This window comes from Euprymna scolopes, chromosome 3 (assembly GCF_053919585.1).
Source record: "Euprymna scolopes isolate OS-2025 chromosome 3, ASM5391958v1, whole genome shotgun sequence".
Lineage (NCBI taxonomy): Eukaryota > Metazoa > Mollusca > Cephalopoda > Sepiida > Sepiolidae > Euprymna > Euprymna scolopes.
Genome location: NC_136484.1, coordinates 99,624,119 through 99,640,899, shown reverse-complemented (window position 1 = coordinate 99,640,899; position 16,781 = coordinate 99,624,119). Strand labels below are relative to the sequence as shown.

General features: G+C 33.2%; 1 long non-coding RNA gene across 1 annotated transcript in view; it reads right to left on the bottom strand.

Moving 5' to 3' along the window:
• LOC145263420 (uncharacterized) overlaps window positions 1–16,469 on the bottom strand; it is an 800,154-nt gene extending 783,685 nt beyond the window's left edge. The window contains exon 1 of the long non-coding RNA XR_013864569.1: window positions 16,372–16,469. This is a non-coding gene — a long non-coding RNA (uncharacterized LOC145263420). The remainder of the gene's footprint in view (window positions 1–16,371) is intronic.
• Between the last annotated feature and the right edge of the window lie 312 nt (window positions 16,470–16,781).

Genomic DNA, 16,781 nt, shown 5'->3' with positions numbered 1-16,781 from the left:
ATATTAATATATATATTAATATATATATATTAATATATATATTAATATATATATATTAATATATATATATATATTAATATATATATATATATAAATTGACCATTTTAGAAATTATTCCTTTAATTCAGTTGCCTTTACGATTTCGAATGTATATGAACTAAAGGAATAAATTATAAGATGGTCAATATCATGAATTTTGGAATACAGTACTTTGTTGTCATATATATATATATATATATATATATATATATATATATATATATATATATATATATATATATTATATATATAATAGTAATATAACTGTTATTGAATCTTTAGGTGTATATGATAAATAAGAATAAGTATTTATTTATATATGAGTACTTTTTGAAACATCAATATAATTGGACATTTGATATATTTAAGTTAGGTAAGTGTATTAGTCAACGTATGTCTGTTTGAAGCTTATTTTAATTAAACTAATTATAACTGATCATTATAGGTTGAAAATAAAAAAAAATGTTTAACTGCCACTTAAAATAATTTAGAAAATCACATATGTGCATTTATAATAGCTTTCATGGAAATAACTAAACTAAATAATCCAAATAAATTAATAGCATTATTCCTAATGGGTTTATAGGTTTTTAAAACTATATACGAACTTCGAATTTGGGGGTATCAAAACCAAAACAAAATATGATGAAAGTAAAAATAAAATAGATAAGCCCCATCATTTATTATAACATACCTTTCACACTGAAACACTTATCACAATATTATGTGGATCTATATGAAAACAACCTTGTTAAACTTTGTGACATATATCCATGCTATGGACGTAAGGCGCGAACGAACCCCCCCCCCATAATTATATTATACCATATTTCTTCAAACTGAAATATAATTATCAAAGTATAATATTCTGTGGATCTATATTAAAAAAAAACATGGTAAAACTTTGTGACATATTTTCATTCTATGGAGGTCAGGTGCGAATGAACACCCAATAATTGTATTATACCATATTTTTTTTAAAACTGAAACATAATTATCAAAGTGTACTTACGCAGATAGATATGAAAAGTCTTTATTAACGTGTGTGCCTATGTCAATTCTATGGAGGCCAGGCGCGAACGCAGACCCCAAAATGTTGTTATATCATCCCTATTTAAGTTAAAACATACTTATGAAAGTATTCTCATGTACATCTATATAAAAAACACTTGTACACTTTTTTTTTTTACTTTTTACACTTTTATTTCTATACTTTGTGGGCCAGATCAAACATACCCATTCCTGTGTCTCGATACATCTATCATTATATGTAATCAGTTGTTTAAAATAGTCAACCATATAGGAGCCTATTCGTGACCTGACACATAAACACACATGTACAGACATTCAACTTTATATATAAGTGAACGTGTCTGTGTGCGTGCGTCTGTGTGCGTACATTTTCCAACGCAATGACTGTCAATTTTCAGTCTAAAGACTCGAAATTGATATACAGCGTACTGAGATTTGAGAAAATCTTTGTAATTCGTTTTCGGGCAGAAATTTTGCTGTTACGGGGTTTGACCTTTGAGAACTCTACCAAACTCATCCGCCAGTTAGATATAGGTTCCTTGGACATGGATCTTACTTAATGACTTTATTTGAGCCCCAAACAATAAATGTTAAACTGTCATAATAGCGGTCAAAATTTAAAAAAAATGGCCGCTTTTTTTTGTTACTCACTCTACACTTCCAAACACCCGGGCAACGCTAGGCTTAGACGCTAGTATAAGTTAATTATTAGACATATGAAGTGTATTTAAAATACATATAATTATGTTTGTGTATATAAGAATTCCGTATAATGTGGAAAGCAACATATTTGAAGCTAATTGTAACTTCTTATTTTAAATGTCTAAACGTGGTAATATTTGAGTTGAATACATTTTAGTTCATCCTTGTAATTAATCACTAAGAACGTATATGGATAAAATAGTATATATTTAATTTTTTTTTTGTTTTTTATGAAAAAAGAGCAAATGATGAAGATGTTGCGGAGAGTGGACACACATGCAACAGTTTTATTAATGAAATATAACCTTTAATTAGCAAAAATAAAATTAATAAGATAATTTTTTTACATAGAAATAACCACTTATCAAGGCCCAGAGGATACTCGAAGGTAAAGTTTAAAGAGTGTACAGTGGACAAAAGAACAATATCATAGTATTCGTTAGAAGTGCAAATTTTGGTAAAGTGGATTACTTAAGAGGAACAGCTAATCAAGAACTTGTTTATATTGAACATGAAAACGGTCATATTTTAGTCAGATTGAAAGCAGGTAGAGGGAAGAGAGTACCACAGATGTACAGTTCTTAGAAAAAAAAAGCTTTGTTCATTGAATCTACATTTAAGTTTAGGTACAGATAAAGAGTGGGGGAGATTATTGATAGTGTTTACAGTCAAACGAATGTTTCTCGTGAATGTTTGTCCAGGAGGACCTAGATTGGAGTTCACACGAGCACTTTCCATAAAAATAAAACTAAAACAGAAACAAACTCATAAAATCTCTCCTGTGAAAAAAGGTTGCAGGGAAGAGAAAAGGGCTACGAAGTGTACTCTGAACTCTCTCAAGCCAGGGTAATTCTTCCTAACCACTCCTGCCCAGATGTGACAGTAATACACTATCCTTGCAAATACCTGGCTCTTATATAGATAGAGAACTGTATCAGCAGGTAGATATTTACTGGATCGATAGAAAGATCCCATCATTTTTCCAGCGACCTTGGCAAAGGATTGGATGTAAGTATTCAGTTTTAGATCAGGAGTAAAGGTCAAGCCCAGAACCTTGTCAAAGCATGGAACCTCCTCAAGACGAGAAACATTCATTTCAATTGGTGCCTAATGGGAATCAGAATGTTTATAGTGCAAAAACAAAAGCTTGGTTAAAGATGCATTTAAAGTAACCAGCCGCCTCTTTCCTCATTTTACCACATAGTCAAGATCAGAGAAAAGAGAATCAGAGAGAACGTCGTCGTTTATGGCCTTTGATGTGCTCAATGAATAAAAGGAGTATACTGTTATGATTCCCCAGAATTTTTTACACGAGCAACAACTGTAAATTTTATTAACCATGTAATGTAAAAAAACAATTAATCCTCAAAATAAATATAATTTTTTAAAGATTTCTGCCATGAAACTGAAAGCTTTCGGATCTGTAAAAAGTAACATTTTGCTGGTTTCAAATGAAATAGTTATTGACACGCTTCCGCGACTTGCTCCAACTAGTCGAATAAGCAGGCCTTCACATAGTGATCCATTGAGCGGATAGATCGTAATCTGACTAGGCGCAGTCAGGACTTTAGACTGATTGAGTCAGAACCCTAATGTCGTCCAGTACTGTTAAACTGTTTTTGCTCTTCCTGACGGTATATGGCTTTAGCATTGACCTGTTGCATCAAAGCGCGCTGTAGGTACTTTTGCATTAACCTTTCGTTGACCTGCTTCAGTTATTTACAAGTTCGACAACTCAAAATGGACGATGCTTTTAAAGTTCGACCTATCACAAAATGACTTCCTTGGGAATAGATATTATTTTGTAACCGACGATGGCTCTTGCCGTTATCGCTTGTCTCATATATGCTAGATCAGACATATACATTTCTCGTTCGATGCAACAATTGCTTTCCAAAAGCGATCGTCCCATGAATTGCTAAGGAATTGACAGCATATGTCCATTCCTCTGTCGGCTTGTGCTTGGCTTTTTGTGAACAAAATCAAGTTGCTTTAAATGTCGGTAAATTGTCGATTTGCCAACTTAAAGCTCCTCATCCAATAATCTAGTGCTCGATGAAATCGCAATGTCCAACCCCTTATCTCCATTATCCAACATTAACATCCGTTACGACTGGGGCTTATCTTCAAACTTTCTATCACTTGAATCGAAACGCTTGGAAAACTTTGCGATCGCAGTATATGCAACTTTTACTTTACTTTCGTAAAACAAATTTTTGAGATTTTTTGGGTTGAAATCCATCGCTTCCAGCAGCAACGAAAAAAAAGTCGCAGCTCACTTTTGTACATTGCCATGTAGAATTGGAGGATGACGTTCTACTAAAATAATAGAAATGCAAAAAAAAAACATTAAAATTTTCAGAAAAATGTAATTTTCTCACAAGTGTTTACGAATATTAAGGCAACGTAATATGTATAATTTTAATACTGTATTGCGTCCTTTTAAATGAAATGAAAACGATCACAACAAAAAAATTAACAATCTTTCAAATAAATACGTAATATGAATTGGTTCTAACTAATGTATAGCATTTATTAGATAACTGCTTAAATATAATATTTATTCATTGTAATAATTAGGGTAACGCCGAAATATTTTAGTTCATACCAATAAATTAAAATAAGAAAAATTGTAAACAAATTTTATTAATTAAAAATTAGTTCCATATTAAAAACTAAACACACCTATAATACATTTACCCTCTATGACTATTGGCAATAAATATTTTCTATTTCAAAATAATACATTAATAATGTATTACATAATATTTTTAAGGTTGGGCACACACTGACACATTATATTAATACGTTAATAAAGCGTAAATAATTCTATAAAACTTAAAGTTAACGTAAATATCATGAAAGAACAATCCAGCCATTTATCGATTTTTTTCGGATCTCAGAAACCATGCAGAATAAGTCCCGCTGCTCGAGCTGGGAAACTATTAGAGTAAAATACTCCTGGAACTTAGGGGCCGCAAAGTGAAAGAATGTGATAATATTCCTAAACGGTTATGTACTTGGTACGGTGTACTAGTGCTATGTGTTTAATAGAGCACATTCAATTGAATACTTGTAAAAAAAGGCAGAGGCACGCAATATTACGATGACAGAACATGGTGTCATATTAATGTTTAATGCATCAGTATATGCTTATGTTATTTTTTTGTCAGATGTGCTTCTGTGCTTGTGGAACAAAGATTGCGGGTTTGTTATAAAATATTCCGATGCTAGAAACCATAGTTGCATGGTATTTATCAGTCCTTCAATTTTTTCTTAACAATGGGCAGGCTATTGGTCTAAAGTTTTATGACATAAGAGCATTTTGGTTTTGGGGGTAAAGTTTAGTTATTGCAATTATTTTGGAGTATTTTCTAGTTTTGGGGTATATTTCAGGAATGTCATATTTCATTGTAAATCGTGAGTAAATATTTTAGTAATACTTTTTTGTAATTTTTTTTAGATAATCATATGTAATTTTGCGAGGCCCTTCTCCTATATTGTCGGCTTTAGAGATGGATTCTACTAATCCCGATAAAGAATGTCTTAATCGCAATTTTCTCTGGAGATTTTTAATCGAATTTTCCATCATCTCTGTGTTTCTTTTATTTTTGCAAAAAGAGATTTGGGCAGAATATTCAGCTATTATGTTTTCTATATCTCTTGTTTAGTGAATATCTGATTGTTTTTGTTGAGATGTTATATATATGAATCCTAATTTCCTATATTAGTTTCCTTATAATGTCCCATACATTTTGGTATTTATGTTTCTGTTTAACACGCATATAAACCGTGCCGTCTGTTTTATTCTGATTTGTTACATAGTACGGCGGGCTATACATCAGTAATTTTTCAATTGATTTATATTTTCTAACGTTGAGATTTTTTAACACTTTTAGATGCAGCTTGGTGCTTTTGGAGGGTCTATTCGAATTATTTAGTACACCACAATTCATAGATTATATAGATGTATACAGATGATTTTAGAATTGTTTGCTTGTGATACGAGAAAGAAATTACATTGTTTCTATAAGTTTTTTGCATAAGCCCCTTCGCATGTGTCTCCAGATATTTTCTTATTTTAATCTCATATGGGTGAGTCGACTAACATTAGATTTATTGTTTAGGAGTTGCCCGTTGCCGTATTTCACTTGGTGTGTCGTTATGTCGTATATATATTGAGCATATTGTGAAGCTGCATAGTTCTGTTCAGGTTTATCTGTATGTGGTTGTGATTACGTATGGCAGTGTATTAATTTATATTCATATTGTTTTTTTTCTATAAAAAGGTTCCCTCTAAACATATTACTGAAGGAAAATTAAGGAGAGGTGGAGTAAAAATTTATGAAGATTTGCTTTTGTAATTCTGATTTTTTATTTAAAATTCTGTTTGTTCGTATCGTCTGATTATTGTTTTTGGTTTAGTTTGTATCCAGTAATCCTTTCTGTTAATCGCCAGTGGCTTGCATTTGTTCTGTACATTTCCTCAAATCTGTTTCATTTGTGATACTTACTCTTGCAGCCGGGCGTGATCTGTATTTTTAGTTAATTTTCTTCCTTTTTATCAATGCTGTTTGGTGTCTGTTTTCTTTTTTTCTGTAAGAGGGGTCATAATACGGTATATGCTCGTCTGGATGACAGTTGTCTAAGCGTTTACTTTTGTCGTTAAAGTATTAACCTGTATAGTGAATGACCGTAATATATATATATATATATATATATATATATGTATATATATATATAAATATATATATATATATATATATATATAACTTGATAATGTTTATATTTTACGGTTAAATGATGTTCATCGTGTTTACACAGACTTCTTTGTTGATGTATAAAAGTGTTCATGTATGTGCGTGTATAAAACTAGGCTACAACATACTAGTACATTTTCTCACAACATAAAGTGTAATATTGTCGTTTAAATGCACCAACAAAACACATGATATCTCAAAGCTTCCTGAATGCTTCTTTTAATTAAATATTATTTTCTCCACCGAAAAGGGTAACGGCAAGCCGTGAATCATTTATATATAATCATTTGACTTTATGCTGGGGCTCTGCTTCTTAGTAGGCTCAAAATGTATATCTATTTTGTTAATTAACACGATTGGACTTTCACCGCCTTGACTCCAATCCCTGAGCACAAGATCCACGTCTGTTTGCTTACACGTCAAGTACCGAACAGATCACTATTCTTTCAAGCTCTATATTTAAACTATCGTGCAACGTGACCTATAAAAAATCATCGTAGCACCAATAAGAACAATCCCCAACCAACTGTCATGTCATTTAGTTTATGTAAATTATGTAAGATAAGATTCCTTTTGACCGAGTTCAAAATATTTCGATACATGTGATAACATAGATATGTTATCTTTAGATATCTGATCCGATTTGAAAACAGTGCCTTTTATTCAAATATTCTATTTGGTTTTGTAATAGAGAGAGAAGACTTACCTCAGATACGGGCGAGAATATGTCTCAGCAGCAGGCTGAAAGACAGAAAAAAGCAAAAAAAAGCCATCCAAGATGGCGGCTGTTGTCTTTTAAAGCCTGAGGTCACGCGTAGATATTGGACAGTCTCGTGTTGTATATGCAAATTGGGTGTGGCCAAAACATTATAAAAGGCGAGTTCCAGGGAGGAGTGAGAGAAGCATTTAAGACATGCGAATAGAGAACATCGACGTGGATCATGTGCTTTGAACAACGAATTTACTCGACGTAACTTGTAACTAGCAAACCTTTGCTTGGCGTTTTAGCCAAAAAATATGTTGCTTTGCGTTAGACAAAGACTTCTGATACGGTTAGCGAAACAGTTATACTAAAAAAACACTGACACACCCCAGAGATCAGGCTTCCCGGTATTTTCCGTGACAGTAACCAGAAAGATCCGAGTTAAGACAGACCAGAAGATGAACATAGATGGATATAAACTAAAATATAGAATTCAATATGCGATGCTCCTTCAATAAATTTACAGATTTTTTTTTCGTATACGCACTTTTATTGATAGGTCACATGTGACATTTTTTGTCCGACGTAATATCTTAAGTCTCCAATGCACTTGTTAACCGTCGATTTTTGAGTGGTCATAAAACTGGGAATGATTTAGCGCGCCCCGATCGCCGATGCATAAACTTGCATGTCACTGGCGAAAGTTCCTTTTTATAGTACTGTTACATGGGAAATTTATATTCCCTTTCCATTTAACTAAGAATAACAGATAAGTAAAAACGAGATTGAGATAAGCCTAGAATCGAACCCTATAGGCAAAGTTAAGAAATGGAATGTTGGAAATTAAGTCGATTGTACGATTCTTTTAGAAATCTGAATATTGAAATGCCAGTGAAAAGAATGGGCAATGCAAATTAAAAAAATATATCGTTTAAAAAATTGGTTAAGCTAAAAACAGGTTACCTGAGGATTCCTTTGTTAGCCAGAAGTGTGTTTGGACAAACATTCGAAAATCGACGTGAAATTAGTCACGTTTTAAAACACACTTCTGGCGTCATAGACACAGGACATTTCTCCATATAAGTCTATGGGTTCGGAGTTTAGAGAGTCAGATTTGAATCAGCAAGAGAGAGAGAGAGAGAGAGAGAGAGAAAGAGAGAGAAAGAGAGTCAGTCAGTCGTACAGTTGTTCAGTCACGAGTTGACATACTCAGTTGGAGAGGCGAATCCCTTAGAGGTGACAGGTAGAAGATTAGACATGTAGATACAAGTTGATTCCTGACGCCATCGACCGGCCGATCAGATGAATAAAGAAGGCATCATTATGTTGTAATTTTTGTCGTGTGTCGTCATTTATCACGATCAAAAAAGATAAGTGTTTTATCATCTTATAATGAACATTTTCTAACTCTTCGAAGATTAGGAATCTTCCCTCCTCTGTGCTAAGAACTGGATCATACATCAGTCAGTCCGTATTTAATATGAAACCGTCAGGAATTGTCACAGTCGTCACCATGATATATATATATATATATATATATATATATATATATGACATTATCATTTTCTGTGTAATATATGAACACCCCAAGACTCCCAGAACTGTATAAATGTATTCCTCATCCTCGTTATATGTGTCCCCATAATCTTTTAATATGTACACCTATTTATGGAAGTCAATAATAAAACAGTACCACCCAGTTTTCGTAGATTTTTTTATAGATTTTTTTTTTTTTACACATTCTTTGGAATCACCCTCGTATATAGATTTAATATGCAGATTGCCCACGTATATTTTTGTTTTTGAAATAACCAAACAAGTTAATCACATATAGCTTTAAAACTCCTGAATGTGTGCGTGCTTTTGTTTGTGTATTTGCGTGTCTTTCGGCATATACATTTTCTATATTACGGATATAATTTGAAGTCAAGCATGGTGCAATTTTTGAGGGAACACGAAATGATGAAAAGTTCTAATTTTAAAAATGCATGCAAAATTTATCTTGTATTTGTAAAAACATAGTCGACACCATTTTTCTTGCATAAATTGCGTTTGTTTATTTATTCATTGAACGTTGAAGGCAGTGCCCAAGTTATTATGGATACTTCTGGTTTAAAAAGAAACAAAGAAAACAATATAAAAATATAAAAGATTCCTATTTTTCATTGTAACATCAGTAACCTCATCATTGTTGTCGCAAATTTAAGACTTATGGGAAACGTTTTTTCCTTCATTAAAATGTGATTCCACATGGGGGGGGGGGCTAGAAACGACCAGTGGTATGTTATTATGGAAACCGATTTTGATATAGCAATGCAAAAGAACATGTAATAATACACAGGGTTTTTAAATTGACCAGGTAAAAATGAAAACAAAGACGATCTATTTAGTGCAACGCACATACAATTCTCTTGGTAAGACAGTGAAAGAAGCAGGGATAGGAAGCCTAAAATAGCGCATAAACCACTCAATGCAAAAAAATAATATCGGCGTTATTACTTCAAATCCGATATTTCAAAATAAAAAAAAACTTGTATAAATACAAACCTAACACGATTTGATATATACATTAGTGGCATTTGAATGGTGTTTGTAGAGGTACTGGATTCATATGCCTCCATATAATGTAAACAGTCATTGGCACCTACATTAAGAATGATCTGGGTGTCGAGGCTAAAAACCACAAGCGAAGTTGAGAAAGCGAAATCTAGGAAAAATATAAATATTACATAAAATGGCTGTCGTCTCCTCATGCATTTACGTAGACATACTAGATAAAGAAAATGATATTAGGAAAAGGCTAAAATCGAACACTCTAGGCAACTGTTAAAGATAATGGAAATTGCAATCTTAGGATTTCAGTCAATTGCTAATTTTATTAGAATAGCTAAGTATTTATTATGTCGGTAAAAAAGTCGATTGATCATTTTTTTTTTAGAAATCTGGATATTTAATATGTCAGTTAAAAGAATGCCAATTGCGAGTTAAAAATATTGTTTAAAAATAGGTAAGATATTAAAAAAATAGAATTGAGGATTCTTAGTTTGCCAAAAGTGCGTTGTACGGACACATGAAATCCACGTGAAAGTTTGTCACGTTGGGGAACAAGTCTCACGTCATAAACAAAGGAGATTTCTCAATATAGGGCTCGAGGGTTCGAGATTAGAGAGTCAGTGAGAGTCAGAGAGAATCAGGAGACATCGACAGGAGAGACCCTAGAAGCGAATAGAGGAACTTAGACCAGGTCGCCATACAGCTGAATTCCTTACATTACTGTGCACCGGTCGAAGCACGAAGGCATCTATATTTTGTAATTGTATTGTTTTGTGATGTTTTTACAACCGAAAGGTTAATATGTGTTTATCATCATCCTGTAAAAAACTTTGTACATCGCTTCCAAGAGTTATGTGCCTTTTCTGTCATCAATAATATATCTCCCTTCTTTTACTATGCATTATAAAAATTGTTGCAGCATATCTCCCAGAACGTATTTAAATGAAGCCCCCCCCAAGGATCATCTCAGTCTGATATAAATCCCCCCCTCCGTATTTAACATCACAGTCGTCATGATGTTCAAAGAACTGTTATAAATACCTCTCATTACCATTATCGCCATTATCTCTGTATTACATGACCCCGTTATAGGTGTCTTTCCTCATATGAACTCCCGTCACCGGTAAATACGTACCCCATATAAAACATCTTCGTTTATTTGGTGAGCGGTGAAACTGTTAAAAGGAAAAAATGGAAAAAACAATCATATACTAACACAGAAAATATAGGAGTCAGAAATCTATGGGATAGGATGTCAATTTTTGTTTTTTTAGATAAGGCGAGAGGCGCCTTGATGTTGTAAATGGCAGGGGTTTGCTTACGTGGAAGCTGTTAACGAACATGAATTGTTTTTTTTTACGCACATCCTTGAGTGATACCATGGGCCTTTGAAAAGGGATCCGACCGAATCAACCAAATAAAACGGGTGACATAGAAAACATGTCTTCGCCGGAAATTTGTTGAAAACAGGTGTAAATAAATTGAACAAATGCATATTAGAGATGTTTTCATGGCTCACAGGTGTGGAAAATAAAGTGAGAATACGGAGATAAGAAAATGTATCCGTAAGTATACATTTTAATTTTAAAAAAATGAGGAGTGTTGAAGAATTAACATTGTAAAAAGTTATTTATTATCGATCTATCTGCCAATATTTATCTATCTATTCAATGATATTCTTAAAATAGTTTTTTGGGAGTTATTTATTATTTATAGAATAAAGTGTAGCGATTCGTTTAGCTAAGGATGTTTACATAAATTAGCTAGGTTAAATATTAAAAAAAAAACCTTGAACAGGCTACGTGACGGGTGTCTTTTAATCGGGTACGTGACCGGAACTGAAGCCAAAAGGTCGGGAGTTTTAGTCAGTCGAAAAGTAGGAGAATATGAGTTTAGTAACGCAGATAAATAGACGTATATCCAATCAGAAAGCTAGGCTGAAAGAACATGCATCTACACACGTAAGCTGACATTTTGTGAAGACCATTTAAGACAACTGAAATAAATTCATATTGTATTCTCTTCTCTCTCTCTCTCTCTATATATATATATATATATATATATATATATATATATATATATATATAAAATGAACCCATTTCCCCTTTGTTGATTTTGACATTAATAGGATTAAAAATCCAGACATTTTAGGCAAATGTAATATGCACAAACTGCAGCACAATATTTGAGGTGTGTTATAGGCATATATCCTATTTACTTCCTCGATATTCGTACACTCCTATATTTTTCTGGTGAGAGTTCACTGCTACCATCGGTTAAAACCAATGGGAGTTATAAAATGTGTTCTCTTTAATTAATTCCTCTTCCCTCGCCATCACTTAGACCGTTTCCGGGTTCGTTCCCAAGGAACAGTTACTAAGGAACGCCGGTTTGTGTTTTCTTTACTTTGGAGTTGATTTAAAAAAAAAACTGGAATGGAATTTTTCCGTGCCTTTCCTTTCTATGCTTCCTATTGGGTGGAACGCACCAGGGAATTAACCGATACCGAATTCCCACAAACATTAATTCTTATCCAACGCTTACTTTTACGTTACCTAGTTACCATTTATATTACTTCAGTAAATTGCATAGCATGCTATTCAAACACTCTCTTACAGAAATTCGGGTTCTGCAATACGACTTCAGATTAGATATAGAAAACCCCGTTTACTAAAAATCCCGATACGAACTAATATTTGATTCCATGTTTTATTACAAACTCAATTGGTTTCCAACTCTTACTTACGTATCCAACTTTAATTATGACACGTTTGTCTCTCTTTCAGCGTAACCTCATCGAATAACACTTAGCATCCGATATTCAGGCAAATGGATTTTTATATCACATATCATTATAAAACCGTTCGCTTCTTCCATCTTATATTATCGATTATGACATTCACGTAAAACGTGCTTACAAAATGTACAGTTCGTTTAGACTTACCCCATTCACTGCCGGATTTCAATATTTGTTTTTACGTTTTTCTTCTCTCATGAAATACACAACCTAGCTAAATGCCACTTTTTCGTTAACTCTATTTAAACAGAGGCTTAAAAACCGGAATATATTTTCCAAGTTCTTTCCTTTGAAATATTTCGCTAAACAAAACAAACAAAATAAAAACATGCATTCAGTTTCAGTTATTCGCCAGCGAGTAGGGAGAATGAAACAATAACTTATAATGTGGGATTTTTTACCAGTCTTTGCTTTACAAAATTAGTGAGTCTCTCAATTTTCCGCCCAGAAACATTCAAATCCTATTTTTAAAAAAATCAGTTTCATCTTGTTGCCAGGGGAGGGGAAACAAATAAATAAATTGTTTCATTTCCTTGCCGAGAGAAGCCTACTGGGAACATAAACAACAATGTCATTTTCCCCAATATTTTCACACTAAAAAGAAAAATGATTTTTTCCATTTTTTAAAATAAAAACATAAAACATCGTGCCCGTTTTATTTCGTTTTGCAGTTGCTTAAAAAACTGGAATGGAATGTTAACCTTCCTTTTCGATGCATGCTTTCTACTCGGTGGAACGCACCGTGGACTTGTACGAATAGAACTAAGCGTTGATTCCATGTTTTACTACAAACTCAATTGGTCTCCAAGTCTTACTTATAACACGTTTCTTTTTCTTTCAGCGTACCCTCATCGAATACCACTTAACAGCCGATATTCAGGTAAATGCACTTTCATATCACATTGCCTTATGCAACTGTTCACTTCTTTTCTGTTAAGTTACTTAAAATCATTAAACTCAGTTGCAGTGCTCTGTGGTGTAGTGGTTAGCGTGCCGGACGCTTCACATTACGTGTTCACGTTCGCGCCTCCCTATCGTAGTGGTGTGTTTTTTTTGCCTAAACACTTAGAATTAAATTGTAAACACCCTTTCATTCATTAAGGTTATGTACGTTTTTCATTTACTAAATTATGTACGTTTTTCATATTTCTGTGCCAAAAACACCGTTCCCTACAAAACTGGAATGGAATTAACATTTCCTTTTTTACCACTATTTCTCATAAAAAATAAAAAAAAAACAAATTTAGTTTCATTTCTTCACCAGCGAGGTAAGAGAATTAAAACAACTTATGTGGTATGTTTTTTTACAGTTTTTTGCCATACAAAATAAGTAATTCATCAATTTTTCGCGAAAAAACAGATATAATTTAATTTTTTTTAAAAATCTGGTTTATTTGGTTTGCTAAGGGGGGCAAATAAATAGAGTTTAATTTATTTGCCAGAAAGGGTAAATGGATACATAAAAAACATGTTATTTTTCCACAAAAATTGGCCACTAAAAGGACTGATTCTTTCCATTATTTTCGCAAAAAAATAAAGAAGAAAAAATCATTTCCGGTTTATTTCGTTTCCAAAATATAGTCCGCGGTTTGCATTAACTTAAACTTTACTCCCGTCATATACTAGCTAAATCGTTTCATAAAATAGTAAACTCATATATTTCATTCAGTATTTGAAACGTTGGCGTTATTTATTTTGTCGGTGGCAGGGAGGCGGATTAAAACATGAACTGTGCCATTTTTTTTTTCAGTTAAAAGGCGATCAAATATCAGAAGTCAAACAAGAACATAGAGCTCATTATTTGAGTATATAATGATCTTTAACTTTTTACACAATACAATTTTTTTTACAATATGCCACCAATAAAAACTTCCCTTAGTCATAATACAACTGCAGTTGCAACTAGAAAAAGAAGTCGACAATGGGGACATTATGATAAGTCTAAGGAAGACACTTTTGGTACTTCCTTGAACGAAAATGCAAATTAAGACTATGGATCACATCAGCAAGTTACTTTTGACCCAGAATCATATGAGACAGAAGAGTTTAAACCTACTGATATAAACACATATGTGATATTATGATTGCGCAAAACAGACAGGCTATATTAGAAGCAATGCAGATACAAACACTACGTACAACTTTTCCTAAATCATGTTTCTTGTACTTAAATTTAAAAAATGTTTCCGTTACTACTTTTGGTGGGCGAGCTGTTAACGTCGCACATTTTTTTTTTCACACTTTATTTTCCAACTTCGCCTCAAGGTTTCGGGTTCGATCCTTCCTACTTACCTACCAAAACTTTTTTTTAAAACCGCCCCCGGAAACAGACGTCCGGGCAACGATTTTTTTTATTGTTCGTTTGTTTTTATTTACCGAAAACCACACATACCTCGAAACGCCCGGGCAACCCCGGGTACCTACGATAGTAAAATGAGTGTTGCTCCCAGGCAAAAGAAGGAAGAACAGATGGCTCAATTGGATGGTGTTGGTCATTACATGGTTCGGCAAGGAGCTCAGCAGGAAGATAGAGGAACTCATGAAGAAAGAAGGTGTGAAGCATATATTATTCTTCTTATATAATAACTGTATTATATACTCGCGTGATAACTCTCTGATACAACATTACTCAGTTTACACGCCGATATCATATCCCTGGCTTAAACGTTCATGCAATTTAAGCGTTTATACCGAATCTCGTTATAAGATAAATATACTATATCTCCCACCACTCTCAATATAACAACTGTTTTAATATCTCTTTTACCTCAATATACGACGTAAATACTGAGATTACCATTAAGCACACTTTAAAGCTCTACAAAGCGGCTTTTTGGACTGAAAAATCAGCTTAAAGAAGAAATAAATGCCTCTAAGCTAAGTCGATGCCAAAACAAAATGACACAGGAGAATTCCGACGGAGGCATCAAAAAACCTGTAGCGTTTGCATTTAACCTACATCCTTATACTCGAAATCTGTAAAGAAAAAGAGCAGAGGGAAAGTCAAATTACCAACATAAAAAAACCCATTGCATATCTTAAGAATATGCTTAGCGGTATTGTAGACAACTGAGACTTGCTGATAATCCCTCATTGATTATGTAAAATACACCCTCGTCAAACTTTCACTTGAGAAAACTAAGTTAGAAAAATATAAGAACTCTCAAGGAAAGAAAGTCAACCCTAATCTAACTCTAAACGAGTCTTATACATTGGCTATAAATGATGTGGTCATATTCTCCGAAATCTGCGTAAGCTAATAAAACTAATTTAGAGACGAGGGTGCATAGATGAAGAATGGCAGCACTCTGAATTGATTATACATTCCAAAAAGGAAAAGAAGCATGTAGCATTAATTTATTTAGTTGAATACCCCTGTTGAACATTGGTGAGAAAATGCGGTTCAGGTGTATTAAACATTCAAACAAGTAATGTATATATTTATACCTATGTACAAAAAGGATGTGCCCCAGAAATACCAGGATATATTAAACACACAGGTGTGATATCGATATTTTTTAAGACTCCGAGAAAGTAAAGGTAACTTAACAGTAATCTGGTTTGACTTAAAAAAAGCTTATGGCTCCATCCGGTATAAGTCAGTAGAAAACGCACATAAACCCTATCGTATCTCTACCAAAGTTAGGCCGCTCATTTCAGATTTGTATCACACATTTATTATGAGAACAGACGCAAAGTCCTCTTTTCTACATGGCACGAACTGGAATGGAGGAAATAACAAGAGAGAAAATTTAAGCATGCTAATAAAAGCAACATACACTTACCGTTATTAGTTCAGGCCTAAAACAACCTTCAGTTAATGTCTACATTGAGGATATAACGCTAACTATTACGCCAATACTGGAGTCATTTGGCTTCTGAAAATAAATTAAAAAAAAAACATTACATAGGCGAGATTGAGCTTTAGCACATCAAAGTCAATATCATTCGTGTTAATAAATGAAAGGTTAGTGAGGAACTCATACCTACGATTAGGCGAAACAGTGAATACATTCTAAAAGATTTGATAATTAACTGATTCATTAGTAATATACTAAATTAAAGTTAACTTTGAATATTGGTAAAAGAAAGTGTACAATTCGGTATGCAAAGTCCAATGCGTTTAATTACCATTAATTTGTTGCAAGTTGCACCGCCAAAAAAATCAATTCGGAAGATGCTATAGGCCAAAATA